Source organism: Macaca mulatta, chromosome 1, assembly GCF_049350105.2.
Source record: "Macaca mulatta isolate MMU2019108-1 chromosome 1, T2T-MMU8v2.0, whole genome shotgun sequence".
Lineage (NCBI taxonomy): Eukaryota > Metazoa > Chordata > Mammalia > Primates > Cercopithecidae > Macaca > Macaca mulatta.
Genome location: NC_133406.1, coordinates 10,263,895 through 10,284,325, shown reverse-complemented (window position 1 = coordinate 10,284,325; position 20,431 = coordinate 10,263,895).

Genomic DNA, 20,431 nt, shown 5'->3' with positions numbered 1-20,431 from the left:
ATTTACACCCCCACCAACAGTATAAAAGCGTTCCTATTTTTCCACAGGCTACTCTGGGAATGTCTCTGTTATTCTGTGTGAGACTGGACTGCATGTTGCCCAATTTTTGAAAGCGCATTATGCAAGGATTTTTCTCTATGATATGAAACTTATTGTTCCAAGCATTCAAGATCTTGATATCAGCAGGGTTTGGATCTTCCTTTTTTGCAAAATATTATGTTTTATTGTACAATCTTCCTTCTTCTGCCCTTAGTGGTAGATGTTCCAGAAAGGATTGTATGTTAGCTTTCTTGTAAATCCGATTTATTTCATGGGTCCAACTCTCATTTTCTGTGGGTGACCAGAGAATCAATGATTTTATGCATAATCCCACTGTGCACCCTCAAACCCACATTCACAATTGTGGACGTCTCCATTTGTTCAATAGAATTTGTGTGGTAATGGCAATGTTCTCTGCACTGACAGTTGCATAGCCACCTGTTGGTGACTATAGAATCCTTAAAATGCAGCAAGTGCACCTGCAGAAATTTATTTTATTTCAATATAACTAATTTGAACTAAAGTTTAAATAGTTCTATGTGACAAGTGGCTGCTGTATTGGACAGCACAAGTGCACCTGAAACACAAATTATTTTTTAAACCGCTTCCTAGGATTACCCTAGAGTGTTTCAAATACCAATGATTAATTTCTCCAAGTCTTTGAAACCTCGTTGTCCTCAAGCCTTAACAGTAATTTTTCTAGCTTGGTAAATTATCCCAGGGAAATTCTCACTCAACATCTCTACTTTCAAATTCTATAAACTAAGAATGATCTGATATGTCCTTTGAAAATCAACACTTACTATTTTGTCTTTTAAGAAATCAAACTATATATTTTAACATTTTAGTATTTACTGTGTCCACATCTATACTATTTTATCTCAAGATATTAGATTATGTTGCCTCCCTTCTTTACTAGCATCTTAGCTTAAATGCAAACTCTTGGAGGCCAACTCTCAAACCAAAATTCTAATAAACGTTTCTAAAGGCAAAATAAGCCCATGATTTCATGATATGAGCCTAATCTTCTCTGCAGGTAGATGATAGAGTAGAAAATTACAAAAATCAATTAGCTATTGTTTGTGAATGGATAATTATAGACTGGTTGTTTCAAAGTTCCTGCAAAATAAATTCAAAGGAAAAAGTGTTGCACCGTTTTAAAACAAAATGTCAGGATGAAAAGTTGAGTTTCAGGAAATTGGATCATAACTGAACGATAATTATTCATGGCTACATATGAAATAATATTGTTACTGTTAATTTGCATGATGAATGATTTGTCTTCAATTTCTGATTTTAAATAGGAATGTCTTGCAATGTAACAACATAGAGAACATTAACAACAGTAACATTCTTACTAATATTGCCACAAATAATGTTAACATTCTTACTTTACAGTGAGAATACAAATGATTCCCCATTAGAATGGTTCGGCTTATAATTTTTCAACTTCACAATGGTGTGAAAGCAGTCTGCTTTCGGTACAAACTGTACTTTGAGTGCCCATACAGCTGCTGTTTTTGCTTTCAGCACAGTATTTAATAAATTACATAGATATACTACATTTGATTATAAAATAGGCTTTGTTTTAGATGTTTTTGCCTAACTAGGAAATGGAAGTGGTCTGAACACATTTCAGGTAGGCTCGGCTACGCTACAATTTTCAGTAGGTTAGGTGTATTCAATGCACTTTTGCTGTTTTCAACTTACAGTGGGTTCGTTGGGCAGCATCTGTATATGAATGATGATCCCAAGATCACCTCTATATCATCAAAAGAATCAAAGTTAGAAATAAGAATTTTGCCATATCAATGATTATATAGTTATACAGTTATATACACACAAAATAAATAGCTGATTAGGGACATATTCATTTATCTGCCTTTTTCTGGTATTTATTTTCAGACATGATTTAAATTCCTTCCTGCTTCCTTTATGGCACAGTGCCATGCCTTCAAATTAATATATGGAAAAAAAAACATGTAATGAAAAAATATTGTCCAATATCACTACATAGTTTTAATAAGCTCTAAACGCAGATGCAAATCCCAGCATTCCAAACACCCTCACCTCTCCCCAAAAATATAAAAATGAACCTGCAGATAAAAATGCTAAGTGCTCAACACACATTTTCTGTTTCTTATGATTAAGGTACTTCAAAATTAAATGGGTTATCTGAAAAATTAGTAAAGTCCTCTCAATACAGAATTTAAATTTGAATCTAGGCTATTGCAAAATGAGACATTGAAATGAGAACTAAACAAGTGTCAGAGAAATAAATTAATTGTTACTTCCTACCTCCTGTAAATATCAAAATTTTATGAGTTTTCTCTAATTTAATCATTTGACAAGCATGAAGGTTTGTAAGTGAATAATGAGAACATAATGGCATACTTTTATTTCTCACAAAAATTCTAAAATAAGCAAACTAAGAGCTATAAAAATAAGAAAAAAGCCGGCCTGGTGCAGTGGCTCATGCTTGTAATCCCAGCACTTTAGGAGCCCGAGGCAGGTGGATCACTTGAGGTCAGGAGTTCAAGACCAGCCTGGCCAACATGGTGAAACCCCATCTCTACCAAAAAATACAACAATTAGCCAGGGGTGGTGACATGTTCCTATACTCCCAGCTACTCAGGCAGGGTGAGGCAGGTGGATCACTTGAATCTGGGGGCAGAGGTTTCAGTGAGCTGAGATCACGCCACTGTACTGAAGCCTGGGTGACAGTGACACTCTGTCTCAAAAAAAAAAAAAAAAAAGACAAGAAAAAAACCAGGCATATAAATACTTAAAAACTGATACAGGGAGCAGTAAAAATTTAACAACAATATATATAACAATTAAATATGAGGTTAATTAAAACTAATATGTACATTTTTATTTTCCCTAGAAAAAATTTTTGCTATTTACTTCGCACATTATTTGAAAGTTAACAAGAATGACTTTTTAAAAATTAGTTGTACCTGGTACGTTTTTGCTGGAATTCATTAACTGCTGTTGACATATATTTATTAGATGATCTACATATTCTACTTCTAATTGATTTCTTTTTAGTAAATTGTCTTTGCCTGGAAAAAAATGTCATTATTTCACCAGGATTAAGAAAAATGTTTTGTCATGGAATCGTGACATAGGGCAGACTATCTCCTTTTATGATTTTTTTTGTTTTTCTGAGACGGAGTCTTGCTCTGTCGCCCAGGCTAGAGTGTGGTGGTGCAATCTCCGCTCACTGCAAGCTCCACCTCCCAAGTTCAAGTGATTCTCTTGCATCAGCCTCCCGAGCAGCTGGAACTACAGGCGCCCGCCACTGTGCCCGGCTTTTTTTTTTTTTTTTTTTTTTTTTTTGTATTTTCAGTAGAGACGGGGCTTCACCAGGTTAGCCAGATGGTCTCGATCTCCTGACCTCATGATCTGCCTGCCTCGGCCTCCCAAAGTGCTAGGATTACAGGCGTGAGCCACTGCGCCCAGCCTCTTATGATTCTTATATCATGTGCATAGGTGCATGCACATCTCTCTGCATTTTTAATATAACTTGACAGAATTTTTGTTACATTATTTTTTCATAAACTGTGTAGTTTTGATCTCTACACTTTTTGTTTATTTTCTAATTATTTCATAATTAGACTTGCATGGAATACCTTTGTGGTTATACACAGATTCATCTGGTACAAAGCCTTCTTATAATGGGTGACAGTTACCTACCTTCAAACTGTAGTTACCTTTGAACCTGTCAATCAGTATACTTCTGTTTCCTCTCTCCCACCTTTCATGCTCTTTTGGCATTCATATTACTTTTAAATATGTTACAAACTCCACAATTCATTGACATTTTAGTACTCAAGATCGTATCATTTGCAAATATTATAAGCCCAATTCAAACTTAGTTGAGAATAATCTAAAAGGAGGAGCAATATATAAACCTCTGTAGTGAAATTATAGCCTGACCCTGGGTGAAATGAGCTGGAAGCAGAAACTCAAATACCGTCAAACCAATTTTCCTCTACAATTTTCCTCTCTTTTCCCTAAATTTTTCCATGTGGTTAGACTTATGACCAAAAAAAGTGGGGATTTAGATCCTTACAGCCTCCAGAACTGAGAGAGAGTTTTCAGGTTCTGTTTCTAATAGCAAAATATTATAAGATAATACAGAATGGTTAAGAAAAAGGTACATATCCATTCTTATATCAATAATCTTAGCCAGATGGTCACAATGTGCTACTGACAATTGTCTTGGGCCTATAGATATTAGAAAGAAAAATTTAAAAATGTCTTTTTTCACAGACAATATAATCTTGTCTGTAGAAAATTCTAAGGAACCTACAAAAAAGCTACTAAAAGTAAGTTTTGTAAATTTGCGGAATGCAAAGTCAGTATTGTGACAGTTAATTTTAAGGGTCAACTTGACCGGGTTAAGGGACGCCAAGACAGCTGGTAAAGCCTGATTTCTGGGTGTGTCTGTGATGGTGTTTCTGGGAGAGGTGATGTTTTGAATCGGTAGACTGGGCAAAGAAGATTCCCCCCTCACCAATCTGAATAGGCATCTTTCAATTCCTTGACCGCCTGAATAGAACAAAAGGCAGAGGAAGGGTGAATTTTCTCTTTCTTCTTAACTGGGACATCCACGTTCTCCTGACTTCTAACATCAGCTCTCTGGATTCTCTGACCTTCAGTTTTGAACATCCTTTAGTGGCTTCCCCATTTCCAGGCCCTGAATTACCCCCCACCAGCTTTCCTGGTTATCTAGATTGCAGATGGCAGATGGTGAAGCTTCTTCGACTTTCATAATCATGTTAGCCAATTCCTATAATAAATCTCATCATAATATATGTTCTATTGGTTCTGTTTCTCTGAAGACATTAATGAATACAATACAAAAAATCAATTGGATTTCTGTATACTAGAAAAACTTGTAACATTTAAATTCAAATTTAAAACATAGCATCAAGAAGCATAAAATAATTATACTTGCTGAAGTATGTGCAAGATCCATTCACAGAAAACCGAAAATATTGCAGAGAGAGATTAAGGTAGAATTATTTGTGGGGAGATATACTCCATTCATGAATTTGGAAAGTCAATATTGTTAAGATGTGGACTATTGTCCAAACTGAACTGTAGATTCAATGCAATAACAATCAAATTCCCAGATTGCTTTGGGTAGAAATAAACAAGCTCATTTTAAAACTAATATAAAAATGCAAGAGACCTAAAATAGAGAAAAACAAATAGGAAAAAGTAAAATATGGGCTGGGTGCTGTCACGCCTGTAATCCCAGCAATTTGGGAGGCCAAGACAGCCAGATCACCTGAGGTCAAGCGTTCAAGAGCAGCCTGGCCAACAGGATAAAACTCCGTCTCTACAAAAATACAAAAATTAGCTGGGCATGATGGTGGGTGCCTGTAATCCCAGCTACTTGGGAGGCTGAGGTGGGAGAATTGCTTGAATCGGGGAGGTGGAGGGTGCAGTGAGTCGAGATTGTGCCATTGTACTCCAGGTTGGGCAACAGAGCGAGACTCTATCTCAAAAAAAAAGAAAAGAAAAAGTAAAAGATGTAGATCATCACCAATTGACTTTGACACTTACATTAAAGCTATCATAATCAAGCAAGTATAAATACATACAAGTATGTATGTATTTAATGTAAGTTACATTAATGTAAGTGTTAAAATCATAAAAATAAATAGGTAAGTGGTACAGAATAAAGAACTCAGAAATAGAACCATTCAAGTATTCTAGTATTTGACAGAGGTCTCAGGAAATTAAATGGAGAGAGGATAATGTTTTCAAGAAATTGTGTTGTAACTATTGGATATACATATACTATGTACATATACCACACAAAAAATAATATTTTTTGGCTCCCGCCTTTAACTATATATAAAAATTACCATGAATAGGCCTAAATGTAGTTGATAAAAGCATAAACTTCTTGAAGAAAAACATAAAAGGAAATCTTAGTGACTTTGGAATTTGGCAAGATTTATTAAATAAGGCTCAAACATCACACACTACAAAAGGAATATAATCAGTAAAACGTCTTTTACAAAATCAAAAAGTTATCTTTGGGGTACAGTAATTAGAAAAAGCAATGCACAAAATGGGAGAAGATATGTAAAAATATAAATCTGACAAAGGGCCTTTCTCTAGAATATATGAAGAACCTCTTATATAACTCAAGAATAGAAAGATTAACCAACATTAAAAATTGATAAAAGATTTGAAAGATACTCAGAAAAGTGAGACATATAGTGGCAAATAAGTACGTAAAAATTTCCTTATCATAATTAATTACAGGGAAATTAAAATTTAAATTATAATGAGATACCACTTCATACCCACTAGAAAAACAACATTTTAAAAGTCAACAATACCAAGTATTGTCAATGATGTGGACCAACTGTTATGGGAATGTAGAATATTATAGTCACTTTGGGAAAAAAACTGCAATACATTGTGAGGAAATAAAGTTATACAAATACTATACAAGACAGTCATTCTACAACTAGATATTTATGTGGGAAAATGAAAACATGTCCACAAAAAGATTTTTACATGAATATTCATAGAAGGTTCATTCATAATAGTCAAATTATACAGATGTCCATCAGTAGAAAATAATTTAAAAGAATTGTTGTCTGTCCATATAATAGAGTATATATCACCAATAAAAAATATACTCTAATTCAAAACAACATAGATTAATTTTAACAGTATTATGATACACGTTAAAAATTAGACCCCAAAAGTCCCTAGTGCAGTAGTCCAATTTGTAAGATACTCCAGAAAAGGCATAACTATACTGATAGAAAGCAAATAAATGATTGTCAAAGGCCAGGAGTTGCGGAAAACTTTTGAGTTAATGGAAATGTTTTCTTTCATACGTTTCATGGTGCTTACATGATTATCCACATTTATCAGAATGTATTAAATTATAAAAGTAAACTTGTTAATTTTATTGTACATAAGTAATATATCAATAAAGTTGCACCTCCAAAATGGCACAGAAGTGGAACCAAGGATTATTTTTAAAATGTAATGCACACACACGCTTCTCAGCAGTGGACTGAATTATTAGAGAGAAAATAACCAAGGATATAGAAGATCTGAATAACACAATCAACCAACAGGATCTAATCTGCACACATAGTACACTCTAGTCAATGATAGCAAAATAGATATGTTTTGCAAACATCCATGAAACATTGATCAATATTGAACCTATGATCCTTGCTAATAAAAAACTAAACAAACTTTATAAAGAATAGAAATCATATAGAACGTATTCTCTGACCATAATGAAATTTGACTAGAACTCAATCACAAAACATGAAACAACACACTTCTCAAAAATCATGATTCAGAAAAAAAGTCTCAAGGTAAATTTTAAAATGACAAACAACTGAGTTAAAATGAAAATATTACTTATCAAAATATGTGAGATGCAACTAAAGCAAGACTGAGCAGAAAATTTCTAGCATGAAGTAAGAAATGATCTCAAATAAATAACTTAGTCTCCTGCAGCAAAACTAGAAAAAGAAGATTAAAATAAATTCAAAGTAAGCAAAAGGAAGAAAATAAGAAACACAAAAGGAGAATCAATAAAATCAAAAATGAGAAAAATGAATAAACAGCTAGTACTTCAAAAAATTCAATAAAATTGATAAAACTGTAGTGAGATTAAAAAAATAAAAATAGGAAAAACACAGATCACTAAAATCTGGAATTAGGTAGGGGATATCCCTATAGATTGTGCAGCTATGAAAGGTTAATAAGTAAATACTAGGAATAAATTTATGCTTATAAATATAACCCAACTTAGAAGAAAAGAACTAACTCTTCAAAACCCACAAACTTCCACAACTTGTCCAGTATAAAATTGATGTTCTGAATAGCACTGTAACTGTTAAGGCAGTTGGAGTTAACACTTAAAGTTCCATAAAATAAAGTAACCATGCCCAGATGGTTTCACTAGAGAATTTCACCAAACATTTAAAAAAATTAACGCCAATTTTGTACCATCCATTTCAGAAAATAGAAGATGACACTTCCTAACTAATTTTATGCAGCAGGTATTACCTTGATACAAATAGCAGACAAAAGTAGTATAAAAAACAAAAACAAAAACAAAAAATAGACCAACATCCCTCATTAAGTATTAGCAAACACTACCTAAATTTTTTTTAAAAACAGAAATTATACCCCATGGACACCTGGGGTTTATTCCAAGCATGCAAGACTGGTCAACATTTGAAAATCAGTGAAAGCAATCTACTATATTAACAAACTAAAGAAGCAAAATCACACATAGATCATAATAAATCAAAGGAAAAGATGATGGCTGACAATGTACCAAGATTTTGGAAAACACCCATCTTCAGATGTGCAATGACAAGAGAATTGCAATGGCATTCACTATGTCCATAGAAAGCCACGTTCGAAGAAGGAAAGGAAGGCCAGGGTGGCTGGAGTACAGAAACGAAAAAGAGAATGGTAGGAAACAGAACCAGAGAGAGCAATCAAAGGGTTGACTCCTGCAGGACCTTAATAATCATGGCAAGGGTTTTGAATTTTATTCCAAGTGTAGAGAAGCCATTGGAAGCTACTGCTGAGTAGAAGGATGGCATTATCTGGCTGAAAGGAAAAGGTCAATTGATTCAAAAATGATTTCCTGCAGGCTGTCCTCCCAGAAAAGAAGTTGGCCTCTTTGAGAGCACCATGGAGACCAGCAATAGCCTAGTGATTAGGAAATTAATCCCAGTCAGCTAAAATACTTATGTGAAAGGGAGGGCTTCTTGCTCTCTAACTGTTAGTGCTGAGGTGGCAAATCATACAACTGGCTCGTCTCTTCATATAGCTGCAACTATAGGGCTGTATCATCTCCTTTGTTACTCCATAGGGAGTTGTGCTTCCGTAACTGTGAGCTGGCAGAATAGGGCTGCCATCTTGCTGTTGGATCTCAGTCTCCGATCAGGGCACGTGGGAGCACTTCTATAACTATGCTCTTACAAGGCTCAGGTCAGCATCTCTCTCTAAGACTTATGCCTGTTTATATTAGATAGCCATGCACTTTCCTAGAATGCAATGGGTGGCAGGGGGCTCACACTTTTGTTATTGTCCTGCCTCAATGAGTTGTTCCCAGTAAAAAATTGCTCTGGCAGGATTGGTATGCATGTGCTTTGTTGCAATTGTCTTTGGTTTGCTAGACATTGGCTTAATTAAAACAGAAAACAAAAACTCTGACTGCGGCTAAGTAGAGAATAGACCAAATGAAATCAAGAGCATACTTAGATGTATAATCCTGGAACCTACTCCTATAATCCAAATGAGAGATGATGATAACAGAGAATTTGTCAATTGCTGGGTTTATGTTGAAAGCTGGGTTTATGTTAAAGGATTTCCAGATTGAATCTACGGTACGAGAGAAAGAAGAAATCAATACTGACACAAAGGGTAGGGGCACCCATTATTAGATAATTTAGGAAAGAGGAGATCAAGAGGAAAGCACAGCCTCACTGAATGAAGACCCTTGAGAGAACCTTTCATTTGGTCACGGTCTTTGACAAGGACAATATTTCACTGAACACCAACATCTTCTGTATGTTGAAAGTCTCAAGAATCCTCAGCATCCATCAGAATGTTAACAATAGTGGATACAATATGAACTCCTGATAAAGAAGAAATTAGATTTACACATGTACATAGAGTTTTATATTTACAGAAAAGGCTACAGCATTGGATAATGCACAAAGAAATTTCTGTATCATAAAGGAAAGGAAGAAAAGAAAAGAAGCATATTGCCTGCTGTATTCTCTTCTTTTCCCTTTCACAATTATATTTCCTAGCAGTTATCTATATTCTGAAGATTGAGTGCTTATAATTCAACTGAAAATGATTCTTGTCAAAGTGATCCACTTCTCTGCTAAATCTAAAATGTGAATTTGAATGTTGTTTTTCAACTCCCCAGAGAATCACTTCCTCATCTTAAATACTTTCTATTCTTGACTTAGTCTATAAGGGACTTCTTAGTTAGGTTTAATTGTCTTCCTTTCATTTTTGTTCTCAGTCTGAATACTTCTTTCATGAAGTCATTTCTCCCACAGCACTAATTTATACTTCAAGCTTGATGATAATCAAATCAGTATCAGCATCTAGACAGCTCTTAATGAATTTTAGAACTGTACATCAAATTACCTGGCTCGTAAATTCCTCTATTAGTGTGTTCCCTAAACAATTTAAACCCAAATGTCCAAAATGGAAATTTTCATCCCGATCTCAAACTGTTACTATTCTTCAGTTAATCTTTTAAATATAAAAAACATCAATTTATTTACCAGTCATATAGTCTTGAATTTATCTTCTTTCCTCATTCCTTGCAATCATTACTTATTAATTCCTGTTTATCTTTAGAATTCATACCACTGACTTTTAGTACCACTATTATCTCTTCACGGATTACAATGAATATTTTTGAATGACTATATAATAGAGTAAATCCTGTTTTACCTAATCTAATTTTAGACTTTATTTTGCAAATTAAAATAATGAATCCAGGCAGGGCTACATGTGGCTGGTGGTTTACGGACTAGTTTAATTTATATTAGAAATGGCTACAAGATATCTATCTTTAAGAGATAAGGGTTTTAAAGAGAGGAAAGGGTTAAAGAAGCTTTCTAGGGAGAGTTTACGAACCTGGTTTCACAGGCTTGGGTCTATAATTGAAGGAAAGCGTTGGGAACAACTGAGAAGCGTGCAAGATATTAAGAGAAATAGAGGGAAAAGATATGAACAGTTTTCTAAATTACACATTTAACCCCACCATACACCTGTTGGTACATTCTTAGAAACTATTGTTGCAGCTTTTTCCGCTCCTGTTGCTCTGTGAGTGGGATGCAGTGTTACAGCTCTTCACTTCCACTGCCAGCGAGCTCCAGGTTCCTATCCCACAAACAAGAATAAGGTGTACTGAGACGGGAAAGTGAGTAAGGCAGAGTCAGATTTATTAAATGACAGAAAAGCTCTCAGCAAAGAGAGGGGACCGCAAAGAGGGCTGCCAGCTATGAGGTTGAGTCCCGGGACTTTATGAACTGGGAATGGGGAGGAGTGTGCTGACTGGTCTGCAGCTTGTCTTGGAGAAAGCACCATTCAGACAGCGGCATGATAGTGTGAAGGACCACTGGGAGGCCAGGTGCGGTGGTTCAGGCCTGTAATCCCGGCACTTTGGGAGGCCCAGGCACAAATCACGAGGTCAGGAGATCAAGACCATCCTGACTAACACGGTAAAACCCCATCTCTACTAAAAATACAAAAAATCAGCTGCACGTGGTGGCGCACGCCTGTAATCCCAGCTACTTGGGAGGCTGAGGCAGGAGAATGGTGTGAACCTTGGAGGCGGAAGGTGCAGTGAGCCAAGATGGCGCCACTGCACTCCAGCCTGGGAGACAGAGCCAGACTCTGTCTCCAAAAAAAAAAAAAAAAAACCGAACCACTTGGAGGCAGAGGTGAGGTGAAGGCTTGGCTCAGGACCAATCACAGGCTGACGTGATGATTCACCCTATGTAAATGAAGACTCCCCAGTGGCCAATCACAGAAAGGTAAGCATATGTAAAATAAGTGAAAAGTTAGAGACTGGCAGGGCGCCGTGGCTCAAGCCTGTAATCCCAGCACTTTGGGAGGCCGAGACGGGTGGATCAGGAGGTCAGGAGATCGAGACCATCCTGGCTAATATGGTGAAACCCTGTCTCTACTAAAAAATACAAAAAACTAGCCGGGCGAGGTGGCGGGTGCCTGTAGTCCCAGCTACTCGGGAGGCTGAGGCAGAAGAATGGAGTAAACCCGGAGGCAGAGCTTGCTGTGAGCCGAGATTGCACCACTGCACTCCAGCCTGGGCGACAGAGCCAGACTCCGTCTCAAAAAAAAAAAAAAAAAAAAAAGTTAGAGACTAAGGTGTGGCCAGGGAGAGGGAAATGTGTCCACAAAAGGAGTGGATGGAATTTGTTCATCTAGTTTCACCGAGTAGGTGTTTCCATTCTCGTACGCTGGCGCTTTCTTACCTGGGGCCTGCAGTTTGATCTTCAGGCTGTTCTTGGTTTGAAGGAGTTTTACCAAAGACCCACCCTGCCTGCCTGACCAGTTTCTTCCTTCCTCCTCTCTCACTATTGAAAATATTTTAAATTGCTTGGTAATTTTATTTGTGGATGCCAGTCCAGTTTGACTGCTTCACTGGATGCACGTGAACCTGCAGATTAGCACCAAGGTTTTTGCAGTTTACTGCACATTTTACTCTTTGTTATTTCAATGTTAAATATCCTCATCCCGCCCGCATCTCTCTGCCAAACCAGGCTCTAATTTATCTTTCACAATTCGATTTAGATTAGACTTCATCCATATCATTAACCAATCTCTTATGCTGACCTTGCTACTACTAGTTTAGGAGTCTCTTTTCCCTGCCTTGATACGTATTTATCTTACCAGAGCAATGATTATGCCAATGATTCCCTCATTAAACTGGCAGTATCTTAAATATTTATATAGAGATAGAGATACAGAGATCTATAGAGATACGATCTTAATCACTGTTATAGTCTGAGAGCCTGGCCCAGTGATCTCTTAATAATAAGCATTTAATACATATTTGTTTAATGAATATATGTCATGTTAATACACATGTACCATGTAAATATAAAAATAAAGTGCTCCTTATATTTGAAATACATTCATGAATCACATAACATGTGGTCAATGACAATCCATATATGTGGTGGTGGTGCCATAAAATTCTAAAGAAACTGAAAAATCCTTATTGCACAAACACCGTTGTGTTATTGTTTCCTTCTAGTATGCAGCATAATGACGTGTTAAACAGTTTTGTAGTCTAGGAGCAATAAGCCATACCATCTACGTTTGTGTAAGTAGTTCTCTGTGATGCTCTGAGTTCTCTATGATGTTAGCACAACGATGAAATCTCCTAACCATGCATTTCTAAGAACACATTCTCATGGTTAAGAGATGCATGGATTCAAGTTGCTGCAATGTATATCTACTTAGTGTTTTTTGAATCATTAAGTTTTCTGGAAACCTAATGTTTCCAGAAAAAAACATTGATGACTGCAAGGATAAAATATATGAAACAAGCATATATGAAAGAAAAGAGAAAAACAAGAAGAAATTCTTAAAATGAATAACTATTGAAGAATCCCATGTATTTACTGTATGTTTTCCATCATATCGAAAATCATATATTTTTATTTTATAGCAAAATTTGACAATTTTATTTGTAGTAAAAATTTAAAGGCAGCAGCAAGTGTGACGTGACTCTTTATTGAAAAAGTTTGTTAAAATATTCTGTATGAGTCTTGGGTGATTCTCGGCTCACTAAAGCTTGTATTTTATCTTATCTCCAATGATGTGGCATCTGACTCAGTGTAAAGACTTGTGATCATTTATTTGATTGCAACCATCTGTTTTCTAAAAGTCATTTATCTCTCTCAGGATTTGGAATAATATCTACGGATTCCTAGGGTGCCCTCTTTCTTTTCCCTTGAGGAAAATTACTTTGTCTTGATTGCCTATTTCTTTTTTATTCTCTCCTGGGTTTTGTCCTAAATCAACCCTGTCCTTGGGGAGTTCAAAGGCAGCAATTAGGAAGTTTGAGTGTAAGAACTACCAGTGACGACATATGAGAGAAAATGAATATGTGTGTTCAGGGGCCCCATGCGCCTTTCCATCTGCTTTCAACCCGTTAAATTCTCATTCGGAAGCAATGGCATACAGAGAAGTCAGAACATTTATTGTAGCATGCTTTTCTCTAGCTAAAATCTGGCATTGCTAATAGGAGAAAATCTAAGAACTTACCTATCATGAGCAGATTATGTGTGCCTATTACTTTATAATTTACTTGTATCATCTATCATATCCTCACAACAAATCAATGAGGTAGACATTATTTTATTTTCATGTAAAAAAAAATTAAGGATTGTAGACTTTCCCAAGGAGCCCTAGTTAACTAAGGGCAGAGATGAATTCAAATCTATGTCTGAATAGCTTCAAGACTTATATTTTCACAGGAGGCTTTTTACCTCCCATGAATATTTAACAGCATTTTAGTTTACTATACTTTCAACTTGGTCCAAAGTTATCTTTCAACTTGGTGGTGTATGTGTTCTATGAATTTCAGAGTATATATAAGGAAAGTAGCAGATATGGCTCTGTGCTAGAAGATGTTTATAGCCTAGTTCAAAGGGAAGCATATGAACAAGTATAAAATATTTCACTAAATAAAATGTAATAAAAACTTGAAGACTCATATGTTTCGTTCTTTTTTTTTTTCAGTTTTTAAGGCTGGAGGGTAAATCTCATCCTATTACTTCTGTTTAGCAATGGAGTTCATCACAGTAAGTGTTGAAATCAAGTGTTATATTTTCCCCAACTTTGTTCATCCATTTAAAAATTGTTTGGAGATGGGTGCAGTGGCTCACGCCTGTAATCTCAGCACTTTGGAAGGCTGAGGTGGGCAGATAATTTGAGGTTAGGAGTTCGAGAACCAGATTTATCTATCTTATCGTTTCAAGAACCAGATTTTTGCTAGTTTAATTTTCTCTATTATTTGCATGTTTTCTATTTTATTCATTTCTGGTCTCATGTTTATTGTTCCCTTTTCTCTACTTATTTTGGATTTATTTTGTCCTTTTATGTCTAACTTGTATATAATTAATTTTAGCCCATCATTCTCTTCTAATTTCTGCACTTAAAATTATAAATTTTCCTCAATAAACTGTCTTAGTGGCTTTGTGGAAATTTTATTAGACTATATTACCAGTATCATACATTTTGAAATATTTCCTAATTTTCTTGTAATTTCTCCTTTATGTCTATAGAATATGGAGAAGTGCATTATCTAATTTACAATGTTTAAAATTTTCCCAAATATCTCATTATTATTGGATTTTAGTTTAACTCAGCTGTGGTCACAAATTAACAATGTATAGTTTCAAAAGCATTAAATGTATTGTGACTTATTATTATGGCCTAACTTAAGATGCTCCTGGTGCCTATTCCATGTTACTTGAAAAGAATGTGTATTCTGACAGTTTCAGGTGTAATGTTCTACAGTGTCAATTAGGGCAAGATGGGTGATGGCCGTTCAGATCTATATACCTCTCAATTTGCTGTGTAATTCTTCTATCAATTACTGAAAAGAAGTTCCAATTTTAACTCCATTCATGAAGTTTTCTGTTTCTTTTCTTAATTCTATCAATTTTTGCTTCATGTATTTTGAAACTCTGTATGTAGATACATACATATTTAGACTTACTAAATCCTTGAGGAAGTAACTGTCTTTTATTATAAAAAGTGTTTTTCAGTTTGTTTTGGTCAGTGGTAATATTACTTTTTCTGAAGTCTAGTTCTTCTGACACTAATATAATAACTAATTCTTGTGGTTATTTTTTACACAATATATATTTTTCACATTGTATGAAAAAGCTTTAAGTGGGAAAATATTATAAGTGTTTTATATTTACTGTAATATTTATTTTTTCTATTGTTCTTTTTCTTTTCTATAGATCCAGGTTTATATCTTGGATCATTTGTATTCAGTCTGCAAAATAGTCTATACCAAATCTTAAACTACATCCTTTAAGCACATTAAATATGGTGTTCAATTTTCTTGTGACTTGCTTTTTTCTTCTGCAGAGGATTAGTCATTATTTATTTACTATTATATGTAATGTTTCCCCTGTCCTTCTCTGACTGCTTTTAGTATTTCTTCTTTATCACTGCTTTTCTTTAATTTGATTATGATCATTTGCTTTAGTATAATTTTCTTTATCTTGTTTTGAGTTTGCTGAGCTTTAAGGAGGTGTGGGTTTAAAGATTTTTATTAAATATAAAATATTTTCAAACACTTTTTCTGAACTTTTCTTCCCCAGATCTGTTTCTAATGAGTAATTTTTTTGAATATGGGACATACTTTCTTCTCTAATAACTTTTGATTCTTGATGGACATTTTGAATCATAGATTATTAAATATCTGAATTGTGTTGCCTTTCTTTGAGGAATACTGAGTTTTGTGCCATCAAAGAAAACCAGAAGCAGACAGTAGTTAAAGCAATAAAAACAGATTTTCCTCAAGAATTATTGTAATAGAGGAAAAGGGACTTCCACAAAGAACTATCCTCAATTCTGAAAACAGCACGGATAAATGGTGATTTACAGCCAAGGAGCAGAGCAGGGGGAGGCAGTTAGTAGATGGAAAATTACGGAGGAAATATCAGGTATTGGGACATTCTGGCAGAAGTGGCTTGAGAAAATTTTTGCTGAAGCCAAGCCAGGTGATCAGACATCACTGGGAGGGGTGAGGGATGAGGAATTTGATTAGATATTGAAGGTGGGGGAATCTCTTTCAACTGACTGCAAGATTCTTGCTAAAACTGGGAAGTGCAGGCCCAAGGACAGACAGAAAATACAAGGCCTGGAGGGCTTAGAGTTTAGTCAATGAATCAGTGCTCTTAGGAAGCTGATCGATTTCGGATTTTCAGATTAGCTTGATCACTTTAAGGCTTGTTCCTAAGCCTTACCTTAAGCCTTACTTTACTCTCTCCTAAGGTTTTTGTTGCTGTTGTTGTTGTTTGACAGAGTTTCACTCTGCTGTTGCTCAGGCTGGAGTGCAGTGGCGTGATCTCGTCTCACCCTAACCTCCGCTTCCCAGGTTCAAGCGATTATCCTGTCTCAGCCTTCCCGGTAGCTCTGATTACAGGCATGAGCCATCATGCCCGGCTAATTTTTGTATTTTCAGCAGAGACGGGGTTTCACGATGTTGGCCCGGATGGTCTTGAACTCCTGACTTCAGTGATCCTCCTGCCTCGGCCTCCCAAAGTGCAGAGACTACGGATGTGAGTCACTGGGCCTAGCCTAGGCATCACCTTTCTTGGTCCGCTCCTGCTTCTCCCATCAGGGCGTCTCCACTCTGACGTGTTGGGGTTCAAACTCTGCATGCTTCCCTCGGTGTTTACCTACAATGACCTGGTAGTTACTTGCCCAAATTCATGCCTAAGCTTCACTCCTTGTGTGTGCACATGAATATTCAGGAAAATATTTCAGAAATATTTGGAGCTCTTCCCTGTATACCTTTGTCCTCTCTGATAACTGTGCCTGTATCTCCAAGTCCCTAAGCTTCAGTTGTAGTCTCTTTAGTTCAGTGAGACAGTGAGATAGCCGTGCTCTCCTGATGCTCTCACCTTGTGAAGAATTTTAACAAATTACATAGGCACAAAGCCTGGGCCATCCTAAGGGTCTACTTGTTTCTTTCTTATCTCTCAGAATCACGGTCTTGAACTGCCTATTGTCCAAAGTAAAAAAAACAAAACAAAACAAAACAAAACAAAAAAACCATTGGTAAAGTTATTCCGTAGGGGCAGAAGTGAAAGTCCAGAATATCAGTTCGTGGTTTTGTTTCGTATTCCATATTGGTAGCCCATTAGAACCTATCAAACTTAGGTTTCATGGACATTGAAAGAAGGTTCTTGAATTACAGTTACTATAAACATCATCACATTTAAAGCATATTTCATAACATATAACATTGTGAAAAATGGGTCTTTATAGAAGTACTGCAAAAGGTGTACTATAACATTAAATCATTTTGATTGGCAATCTGTCAAATGTAGACGTGTCATAGTTGATGAAGTCCTTTAATGCCTGCGCACTATGTAATACTTGTTCAAAGTATTTAAGGAGAGCACAAATGCCTCCAATTCTGTAATGAGAAATAAAATGTGTTTTTCTGATGGCAAAATATAGTATTTACTTTCATATGGCAGTGATGTGTGGAAACAATGTATTGATTCACAGAAATATGAAAGTAGACCTTGTTTTTGGCATCCCTATTGTCACCTTATACATTTATTTACAGACTTTTAAAATACTTTTCATACAATTTAGATAGTTTTTTCAGAAATTTTAACATAATTAATATAAACTAACATATGTGCATATTAAGCTGTTTTCTTTTGTCAGAATTATTTAGAATTCCAGACTTTTCCTGTATTTCAAATATTGAGCTAATCTGAAGATAGAGTTCTTTTCAATTTAAAAATGCTCTGTTTATAATGAGAAGAAGATAAGGGAAAATGGCATGAATTTTGAAATGTTCTCCAGAGAAATTTCTGAAACTTGTAGCTCTTTTTCTTATTTCCAAAAGGTGAACTATACTGTCATATACCCCTCAACTAAAAAATGTGTTTTGGTTATGAAAATGTATCCCTCCAGTGAAACAATCTGATTTTCTCTTAGTTCTTGTCATTAAGTTGTACTTTTGAGAGCCATAGATAAAATTGTTAGCATTTGTTTCCCTATATCATATATTAGAGAAACACACACATATACATATACACACACACACATAGAGAAAGAGAGAGATGCACATGAGTTTATTTCTTCATGATCTCCTAGTGCATTTTATATCAAATTATAATTGTTTGTCTAAGAAGAGAAAACAAGAGAATTATTTCATTAATTATTGTTGATCATTGCATCAGTCATGCCAGACTATTTTTTCTCAAATTGAATAGTCCATCTATTTAAAATTAAACAATTTTAACTCAATGCGTGTCTGTAATTAAATAGTCATTGCTAAAAGCAAGAAGAAAGTCCTGGTTAGTGTACCCAATACTCCCAGTATTGTAAGTATTTCTTTTAAAAACTAGATTTAATAAATAATCTCAGCAGAATTTTAGTCAAACATGAACATGAATGCTAAATAAAGCTGACTATGATGTAGAAATTATGGAGCAGCTGAAATTCTCAAATTTTTAGAACATTTCTAGGCATATGATTTTTCATAGGATGATTTTTGTAGAAACAATTGAAAATATGCCTTTGAATGTATCTAAACTTGGTCTACTTATGACATTTTATCTCATCAGTAGTGAGACCATATTCCTATAATGTGGTACTAAACGCTCTTAACAATGTAATGATTACAAGGAACAAACTGAAATTCCTGAGATGCATGGGAGCTTCAGTTTCTTTCAAGATCAAATTCCCAAATTACTGATGTGGGATATGTTCCCCAAAATGAGGAATGTACATTTTGTATCATTGATAACCTTTACAGCTAACCACGTAAATAAAAATTATTTTTTATTTTAAATTCTGTCTATTTTTATTGTTTACCTCTATTACAAATATCTATAGCCAAAGGAATACTTATTCTCTATTTTTCTATAAAAGTTTTGGGTATTTGAAGATCATCTACTAATAATAATTTTGTTTGAAGCACCGAAATGTATAGCTCTGCCTAGAACTGGTGTGGATCCATATTTATGTCAGAATTGTAAACATTAATCCATTCTTAGATAAAGTAGTATGTATACAAATGAAAAATAGAAATAATAAGAACGTGTGCTATTGTTTCAGAAGGCCAGACATACTGTTATCCAAAATGAATCTAATGTCTGTTTCAGCCTCACACAGAAAGTATCTCAGTATAAAATTTAAAAATAATATTTATCCCGTATCATGCTTGATTTACTGTGCTTGTTAAGAGAGCAGTTTGCATCTATTGGCGTAACAGTAAAAGCCGCAAGTCCTTAGAAGGTCACTCTGTGCACTACTCTGAACCCCTTACATGTTTATATGCCCTACACCCATAAAGGTATTCTCATTACATCTTTGAAGTACAAAAAGTAATGCAATGGCCTCTGAGAAATGTGTATGTGTAATTGCATGCTTGTACATGCAAGGGAGCAATGCAAGGAGTAATGTAAGGAAGTCAGAGAAAGCCTGCCCGATTTACCATAAAAGATATTGGAGCAGAAGGGAGAGTCACAGTTTCCACTGTTTACAATTTCATCACTCTCGTTCTTATAATAATAATTTTAAAATCAGTGAATAGTTTTGGATATTTAGGTCATTGAAGATGCAAGGAAACCTGCCATCACAAAGAGATAAGTGAATCCAGAGAGTAATAGCTGTGACCTGCTTATCTAAAACAGAAGCCACTGAAGCAATCAACAGATAGGAACACTTAAATGGTAATTTTGAAGACAGTTGGACGCTGACTGGGAACAGCACAAGAGAAAAATTCCTGGAGGGCCACAGTCCTAGGCATTTCCCAGAATTTTGTGGATTTTACATCAAGGAACCTGCCGGGATCCACAGTGATGATCCTGGAAAGATCACCTCAAGATTCTGATGGGGAAGGAGAAAATTAACCATTTAAAGTACAGCTGGATCCCTTAAAACAGAGGTTCATTTTCCAGAAAATTTCCTCTCATTGTCTTATCTAAAGCCAGGCGACTAAGAGTAAGGTAAGAAACAATTATGAAGATCATAGCCCACACAAGCCTTTCAAACACTCAGATTTAATCATAAGATTAAGGAATGCTTCCTCTCTCAC